Raw genomic sequence first — 9,895 nt, forward strand, 5'->3', positions numbered from 1 at the left:
TCTACCCTATACTACATAATTTGTTGGTCACATAATTTGTTGGTCAGTTAGTGATGGGGACCACCCTCTTTGTGTTTTTCCTGACTTACAGTGATTCTCCTCTAATTTCCAGCTTCTCTGCCAGGCTTGGGTTGTGCTCTGACACTTCAAGCTTGTAAAGCTTCAACTTTTTGCCACCTAAGGTGCATATGATGGGGAATAAACTCATTTAAGAAAAGCATCAAAGTCATGGACATAGCCTTGAGTAGTTTTCTCTCTCTTTTTTTAAATTTTTTAAAAGATTTTATTTATTTTGACAGAGAGAGAGAGAGACAGTGAGAAAGGGAACACAAGCAGGGGGAGTGGGAGATGGAGAAGCAGGCTTCCCGCCGAGCAGGGAGCCCAATGCGGGGCTCGATCCCAGGACCCTGGGATCATGACCTGAGCCAAAGGCAGACACTTAACAACTGGGCCACCCAGGCGCTCCTTGAGTAGTTTTCTCTTTTAAGACTAGATTCCACTCTGACCTCTGCTTGCTTTTTTACCAGGCTTCAGGAGGATTCTCTCTCATGCATAGTTTAGCTGTCAAACATATATATATATCATATATATATATATATATATATATATGATATATATATCATTCTTTTTATGGTTCTTATCATTTGGATTTCTTACTTAAATTTGAAGTGGTCTTTTCAGCCTTGAACTCCAATCTCTGGCACTTTTTTGCCAGTGAGACTGATTTTTCCACCACTGATATCCCACAGACATAGTCATGAGGGTTGGGCATCACCCTCAGTCCTAAACGCCAGTAACCCTTAATTCTTACCCCTTTTAGTTGCAGGGTTTTGTTGTTTTTGTTGTTTTGAGATTAAACTCTTCTCCAATTTCTGTAAGCTTTTGAATGCTTTCCAGTGAGTTTTAGTTGTTTTAAAATTTTTAACCAGATATTATAATTGTTATCTGTAAGGCAGTGTGATAATAACATAAAGATACATCTGTTCAATGAAACAGAATACTGTATCTACCTACCTATATCTATATATTTGTATTTATACAGGTAGATATATATGGCTGTGTGTGTGTGTAGACAGAGAGAGAGGTAAAAGAGAGGTTATACACACATCTGTCCACACATATAAATTCAATTAATTTTCAATAAAGGTGTTAATAAAGTCTTTTCAACAAATGTTACCAAAAAAAACTGGATACCTGTATGAAAATAAAAATGAACATAAACCTTATCTCACGCCACACAAAATGGACTGTAGATTAAATGTAATTATACTTAATCTTCTAGATTAAAACAGGAGAAAAATCCCCGTGACTTCTTTAGCCTCCAATCATTACTGGAAGTACTCTTGCAACTTGTTTTTTGTCTTTTGTTTTTAACATTTAACAACATCTGATTATCCCTTTTGATCAGTATTCATAGAAATTCTTCATTCTTCTTAAATACCACAAATAATCCACAAAATCCTTTGTGAATGTTTGGATTATTTACAATTTTTGCTATAAGAAACAATGGTCCAATAATATTCTTGTATATATTGGGGTGTGTACTTGTATGACTTATTTTTTACATGATAAGTCTTTAGAAATGAACTGCTAGGGCACCTGGTGGCTCATTCGGTTAAGCGTCTGCCTTCAGCTCAAGCCCCTGATGCGGGGCTTGATCCCAGGGTCCTGGGATCAAGCCCCGCATCAGGCTCCTTGCTCTGCAGGGAGCCTGCTTCTCCCTCTCCTCCCCACTTGTGCTCTCTCTCACTATCTGTCTCTCTCTCTCAAATAAATAAATAAAATCTAAAAAGAAAATTAAAAAAAAATGAATTGCTATACACTAATGACCCCCAAATTTATATCTGCTGTTTATATTTCTTTGAACTTCAGCTTCATATATCCAACTGACTGTCATTCCATTTGGATAGCCCATAGACCCCTCAGTGTGTTCAATTGGAACTTCAAATTTTCTTCCCCACTCCTGGTTCTATGAGTCTTCCCCATCTCAGAATACTACAGTACCATCCACTCGCTGAAGCCAGAAACCCAATGGCCATCCTTGAGTCTTCCTTTTCCATCAGCTCCGTCTTCCAATCTATCATCTGGTAATATTAATTCTAATTTAAAATACAGCTCATATACATTCACTTGTCTCTCTCTCCACATCTACCACCTGGTTCAGGTCACTACCATCTTTTAATCTACTGCAATAGTTTTTTTTTTTTTTTTTTAAGATTTTATTTATTTGGCAGAGAGAGACACAGCGAGAGAGGGAACACAAGCAAGGGCAGTGGGAGAGGGAGAAGCAAGCTTTCTGCTGAGCAGAGAGCCCAACGTGGGGCTCGATCCCTGGATCCTGGAATCATGACCTAAGCTGAAGGCAGACACTTAAAGACTGAGCCACCCAGGTGCCCCTAATCTACTGCAAGTTTTTTTAATTGCCTTGATTTTATCATTTTAAATTTTATTATAACAAATTAAGCTAAACAAAAAAGTTTAAATAGCATTTAGATATTTTAAAATGCTAATAATATCCTCTTCATCTCTCTTTTTCACTCCCAAAACCAATATTAACAGATTGAGATGTATTCTTTCCAATTTTTTTCTATGCTCGCGTGAAAATATTTCTCAAAATATTGTGATTTTCTGCTTGGTTTGCCAGCACTGAACTAGTATTGCTGTCTAAAATATTTACAATCTGGGCACCTGGGTGGCTCAGTTGTTAAGCGTCTGCCTTCGGCTCAGGTCATGATCCCAGGGTCCTGGGATGGAGTCCTGCACTGGGCTCCTTGCTCAGCGGGGAGTCTGGTTTTCCCTCTCCCTCTGCCCCTTGTGTTCCCTCTCTCGCTGTGTCTCTCTCTGTCGAATAAATAGATGGAATCTTTAAAAATAATATTTACAATCTGATGGGCGAAATGTATTTTAATTTGAATTTCCCTACTAGTGAATTTAAATCCAACTTCACTAGTGAAGTTAAATCTATTTCCATGTCTATTAACTTCTTTAATTGCCTTGTGCATTTTCCTATTGGATTGTCATATACTATTAATTTGTAGGAGCTCTTTGTACAGTTAGAGATATTGCCTGCTTCTCATTTTCCCACCTTGTCATTTGCCTTTTTTACTTTTTGTGTTGTGTCTATCATATGTAAAAAAAAAAAAAAAAAAAATTATTCAGAAAAAAATGCTCATTTTTCCCTTATGTTTTTGAGGATTCCTGCTTAAGAAAGTTAAGGTCTCAGGGGCACGTTGGTGGCTCAGTCAGTTAAGCCTCTGACTCTTGATTTCAGCTCAGGTCATGATCTCAGGGTCGTGGAATCGAGCCCTGCATCAGGCTGTGCACTGTGTGGAGTGTGGAGTCAGCTTGTCTCTCTCCCCCCACTTGCCTTTCTCTCAAATAAAAAGAAATATCAATCTCTTCTTGATGCCTAAACCCAAATTACATTCTGAAATATTTTTGCTTTAATATTCATATCTTTAACCCAATGGATTTACATTTTTACTTTGTAGCAAGTGGTAAAGAGGTGGAAGAGGTGGAAGTTTAACTTCCTTTTTGCAGGACTACTATGGAGGGAAATTATTAACAGATTGCCTTAATTTTGTTTCTATGCTTGGGGTTATGTGCTTCCTGCATTTGTGGAAGTTTATTTTCAGGCATGTGCTATTCATGACTTATCTGAAGACTAGGAGGACCTACCAGGGATCTCCACCTTTGCACTTTTCCTATTACCTGCCATATGAATGTTTGTGACTTTGTCCTTCCTGTCCTCCCCACTCCATCTCAGGGAGTCTCCACCCAGGAAACTCCTGTGATGTATCCCAGAAACCCAAAGGAGTAAGGTGGCAACATTCAATAGGTTTCACCTTGTTTCCCTTTACCAGGTTATCACTGTCTTCCATTCTTTTTGTTCAATGTACTGCAGAATCCTGTTCAATGTATTGTTCTGGGTGGAAGGGTAAACCTTGCCAGGAAGCAAGTTTTCTGCTTATTTTTTTCTTTCTACTTCGTGTTTGATCTATTTTTGACATGGAAACTTAGATACTGGCATACCTTTTTTCCTAATATATGCTTTCAAAGTTACACATTTCCCTCTAAGCCCTGCTTTAGATGAATCTCACTGATACCTTAAATTTCCATTGTCACTTGTTCTTTGAGATATAGGGATGTTAAATCTGAACTACTTTCTAGTTTTGCTGAGTTCTAGTTTAAGCCCACTGGCCAAATATGTTCTGTGCTGTAAATCCTTTGAGAATTGTTATATGGTTCAACAGTCTATGCATAAATATTACGTGCAGTTGCTCGAAGTAATGTTTTGCAATTATCAATTACACCAACTTGATCACGTTTATTCCACACGCTTAATGCTATTGTTACTTAGAAAGCTATCATGATTTCTAACTACACAGATCTATTCACCCTTTCACTCCTAACATTTTGAAGTTATTTGACTTTGATATGGAGTATTTATGAGAAGCCTGGGCTTAAACTCACTTCCAAGTTTTTGATGATCATCTTAAGTGTTAAATTGACCTTTTTATCGGGGTGCCAGGGTGACTCCGTTGATTAAGCAGCTGTGTTCGGCTCAGGTCACGATCCCAAGTGCTGGGATCAAGCCCCACATGGGGCTCTCTGCTCAGTGGGGAGTCTGCTTCTCCCTCTCTCCCTGCTTCTGCTCTCTCAAATAGAATCTTAAATATGCTGAGCAAAATAAGTCAATCAGAGAAAGACATGTATCATATGACCTCACTGATATGAGGAATTCTTAACCTCAGTAAACAAACGTAGGGTTGCTGGAGTGGTGGGGGTGGGAGGGATGGGGTGGGGCTGGGTGATAAGACACTGGGAAGGGTATGTGCTATGGTGAGCGCTGTGAATTGCATTAAGGCTGTTGAATCACAGACCTGTACCTCTGAACAAATAATACATTATGTTTAAAAAAGAAAAAGATGGCAGGAAGGGAAAAAATGAAGGGGGGGAAATTGGAGGGGGAGATGAACCATGAGAGACTATGGACTTCCGAGAAACAAACAGGGGTTCTAGAGGGGAGGGGGTGGGCGGATCGGTTAGCTGGTGACGGGTATTAAAGAGGGCTGAATGGAGCATTGGGGTGTTATGTGCAAACAATGAATCATGAACACTACATCAAAAACTAATGATGTAATGTATGGTGATTAACAATAAAAATATTAATATCAACATATTGGTTAGTATTTGCTTGGTATCTTTTTTCCATCTTATTTTCAACCTATGTTCTTATTCTGAATGCATCTTGTAAGATATAATGGGATTTTGGAAATTTTAATCCAGTGTGATAACCTATAATTGGGATGTATAATCCTTTTTAATTAGATATAGGTTTAGCCTGATGTATTTCATGATTTTAAGAAAATCTTTTTCAATTACCAAATTTTCATCTTCCTATTTTTCTTACAACTTTTGTTGTACCTTCTTTTGTGGTTACTGCAGAAACTGAAATATGCTTTCTTGACTATTAAAGTTTACCTTAATCAGTATGAAATTTTCATTTCTTGAGGAATGAAATCTTAAAGTGGTTTAAAATCACTTACCTCTTCCTTGTGTTATCTACTTCCAGGTTTAAGCCCAACACAGTCACATAACTCTAAATTTAGGACTGTTATTATTTTGGTCACATGAAGGGCTATAACTTTAATCTGCTTAGGCAAGCCTTCTCACTGTTCTTTTCCCATAAAGTAGGTCTTCTAATGTGTTCTCCAAGAAGCAGCCAAAGGTTATGTTAACGCTAACTAGGACTATTTCAAACCTTTCAATATTTCCCAACTGTTTAGAATCTAATTAAAATTCTTTTCTATGGCCTAGAGGCTTTGCATGATGGAGTCTCTACCTCTACTACATTTTGTGCTATTTTTTTTACTCATTAAACCTTACACCACCTTCACTGGCTATCATCTTAGAACAGACTTTGCAACTCTGGTACAGATCTTTCAGGAATATTCTCCCAAGGATAATTTGCCCGACCTTCAGGTCTTCTACCCACTACTCATTTCCTTCATGGTACTAATCAAAATTTGTTAACTATTGTTTTCCTAGTTTTGATAGAAGATTCATTAGAATACCTTGGTGTTTCCCCATCTAATCATTAACTAGTTTACTGCCAAGCATGCAGTAGCCTCAATCAACATTTGTAAATAATTGAATAAAACATAATGCTTCAGTATGTTCTAAATATTGACATTGGCAAATTACCCTCTAAAAGGCCTGTGCTAAATCATTCAATGATAAAAAAAATTAAGGATCTTAAGATGAAGAGGTCATATTGATTCAAAAACGCACCAGCAAATACAAAATGGCACTAATGACAAGTGTGAGGTGTTAAATGTTGTCTTTGTAATCCTTGAACAAGTCTTTTACATGTCAATTACTTATAAATCCTATTTCCTTTTCTTTCCTCCTTTGCTGACATAAGAAATCAAATGTAGAGGAAAGTTTGCTACATCCTAAATGGCTTACCAAACTCACAAGTCTAATGTTAGAGTTCCTGTCAGTCATTTGCTTCAAAACGTGGTTTATAATGGTCAGATACTTGATTTAGATCTTGATTATGAGATGCTTTATGAGAAGCCTCGATTTAAACCCATCATTAAACGGGGGGAAAATATAAAAACACAACTATTACAAGTAAAATGTCCCAATCTGTCTCAGCACTTTTCCATCCTAGGGTTTAGTACTGCAGACTCTGCAGCGCTGGTTACGTAGCCTGGGAAGCATTGATGTGGTCTTCCTGGTAGCTAATTGAACCACTTCTTGACCTTCCTTTTCTGATTCTAATGCAACAACAGCAGTTTTAAAAAGTATGACATAAGGCAATGCAATCTTGTAATGCTAATCACACCACTTACAAAGGTGCAAATAATTTCCTATTCTCTGATCACTAATATCACATTAAAATTCTTTAACCTACAATTTTTGATTACAAGAATGCTGATGATTTATTTCTCCTGCTCAGAATTCTAAGTATTCAGGCAACATTTTCAGGTTTGAAGCCAACAGGTAGATTAAAGAAGTATTAACTTAACCAAGAAGATTAATATAAAGACTTATTTATATCACTTTTTTTCTACCTATGATTTAACACTCCCATTTTATATTTATATTCATGTTTTCATTTCACTAGTGAGCAAATAACTCATAGATCACACTTTCCTCATAAAAGCCAGTGTTATGTAGAGTCCAAGAAAATGTTCAAATCATTTTTGCCAATAAAATGTACTTCAGGGATGTAACTATCAAGCAGTGATATGTTCTATGCTATTTCCACTAAAGTTTTTAAAGTACTTTAAAAAAAAGTATACTTACTAAGTTTGGTTATACATAGTGCATGATATGCCTACTGTTCTAAAGACCTACATTTATAATATTTTAATATACACAGAATCATTTTGAATTCTATTTAATCTGCTCTTACATCAGAATAAGGCAAACTACATTTTAATTCATTATTTTGCAAATGATGTACCCCATTACACTTAGTTCAATGATCATACACTGCAGGAACACAATTTACCAATTTATAGCAAAGTTGCTCAGGTTAATATTTTTGCTGAGACATGTTAGGAATAAATCAGTAGCTGACCAAAAGATCTTACTTCCAGCTTAGTATTTTTTTAGTGCTTCTGTCATTAAAAAAATCTTAAGATTTAAAATTGGTACCAGTAAGGCTGTTGTTCTCAATTTTATCTTGTTTGCAAAAAATACAAATTGCATCCTTTAAACACAACACTGAGGAAAACAGCTTATTTACATGAAATTTCTAGAGATTCTATACTCTCTAGAAAATGAAGCATAGCTGCATTGGTAACTTCAAAGCTTTCACAGCTTATGAAGAAATGGTCTTATTAAACTTAAGTAGAAAAAAAACCTGGTCTTGAGACTTAAGTTTGGGAATTTTCATGCTGGTTAATCTTGCAAAGATAGAACTTCAGAAAAACTCCAGTAATCAAAGAATTATTTTTGGTAAAGAACAAAAACTTATCCTACATTAATAGTGGAAAAAAGACAACTAATCAAAACATCTTAAGAAACGTTAACAGCTATTAACGGACTCCTTTGTCAAACAGTGAGTGCTTGCCAGGAGAGAATGTTGTTTAAAAGCTAGGAATACTGACTGGGTAAAGACAAGGCCTCACAGGAGAATCATGTAAGTGCTGTGGAAACTCAAGAGGAACCAGGAACAGCAACCTAGCATTCTTAATTGAGTCATGAAGGCCAAGTGAGAGAGTGATAATGGGGGGGGGTGGGGCGGAGGGGGGTGTACAGGGCATTCCATGCGTAGGAAACTTGTACAATGATGAAAATCCATCACAAGTGGTTCAGCATGGCTAAGGTGGCTAGTGCCTGAGATGCGGAGGAAAAAAGGTGTGAATACTGGAAAAAATAAATGACTTCTTAATGATACGTGAAAGGATTTTAGTTTAATTCTGAAAGCCAGGAGAAGGCACAAGTTTTAAGCAAAAGAAATGACAAACAGAATTGCTTGATTTGAGCATTAGTATATATGAAATAACATTAAGTAGGGGGAAAATAAAAACCAGTATTTGCAGGTTGGAGATACTCAGCCTTTGTGATGACCCTAACAGATTACAGCTGTTTCATCTTTGCAAAAAGCAAAATTCTTGCTGAGTACAACACTAAGATCTTTTTTTTTTTTAAGATTTTATTTATTCCTGAGAGGGAGAGAGAGAGAGAGAGAGAGAAGCAGGCTCCCAAGGAGCAGGGAGCCCGATGCGGGACTCGATCCCAGGACCCCAGGATCATGACCTGAGCCGAAGGCAGACGCTTAACCATCTGAGCCACCCAGACGCCCAACACTAAGATCTTAACTCATCATTTGTTTTCAGTGTTCAATGTGGTCCAGTCTAATTCTGACAGATTATGAGGTTCCTCCTTTCTCCAAGTTTTCCCATAGTTTTGGTACCCTTAAAAGCATAACCAAAACTTGAGCCTTTCCAAATTAGCTCACATTCATTATAAACTTCTCCTTCAAAACTATTTGGGTCAAGAGTTTTGCTTTCATTCAGGCAGAACTAATTCTTCCAATATTCATCACTTTATTTCTACCATTAAATATTTTACAGGTGCTCCCCCACTAAATTAAGATAATGGGAAAAGGCTGTCCTATGTATTTTTAGTTTCACACCCAGTCCTTTTTACATTCTTGAATACTATGTAACTTTTCTCATAATCTTAGGTATATTATTTAGGAATTTACCTGGTTGTATTTTTCTTATGCTAGTACCTTTTATTTTGCTAAATATGTACGTTTAGGAACTATTATTGTTTTTTTTATAAGTGTGTGCAATGCTATGTAAAGAAATTATATTGTTTATTGGTGACTCTCAGTGACTACAAAACTTGGTTCTAATGCTACCTGGATCCGTCCCTCCTGATAATTATAATTAATTGCCAAGGCTCCTTTTTAAGGTCAAAGTGCCCTGGCCCCTGCCCATCACCCCACCATGATGAATCTGATCCCATTCCTTCACCTATTTGATGATATCTCTCCAACAATTCTTCCCTCCCTCCTCCATCATCTACTTTTATGTTCTACTGAAGAATGGAGGTATGTCAAAAAAACCACAGGAGCCAAATCTCAAAGAACTTCCCCAAGGCCAAAGCTGGAACAATTTTTGAGCAATAAAATAACATAGCACTGGTATAAAGGAGATATGCATGAGTCCATACAGATACAACGGGAGAGCTTTTTTTTACAGAATTCCAAGTGAGTAGATCGCCCTTCCCCAACAGGAGTTTAATTCCCCGATCTTCACTCTGAAGGCGGACTATACTTAGTAACTTGCTTCCAAAAGATGGAGTAGGTTAAGGGGCAAATACTAACTACAATGATGAATTTGGGCAAATCCAGATATTATGTACC

Source organism: Zalophus californianus, chromosome 4, assembly GCF_009762305.2.
Source record: "Zalophus californianus isolate mZalCal1 chromosome 4, mZalCal1.pri.v2, whole genome shotgun sequence".
In the NCBI taxonomy this organism is placed as follows: Eukaryota; Metazoa; Chordata; class Mammalia; order Carnivora; family Otariidae; genus Zalophus; species Zalophus californianus.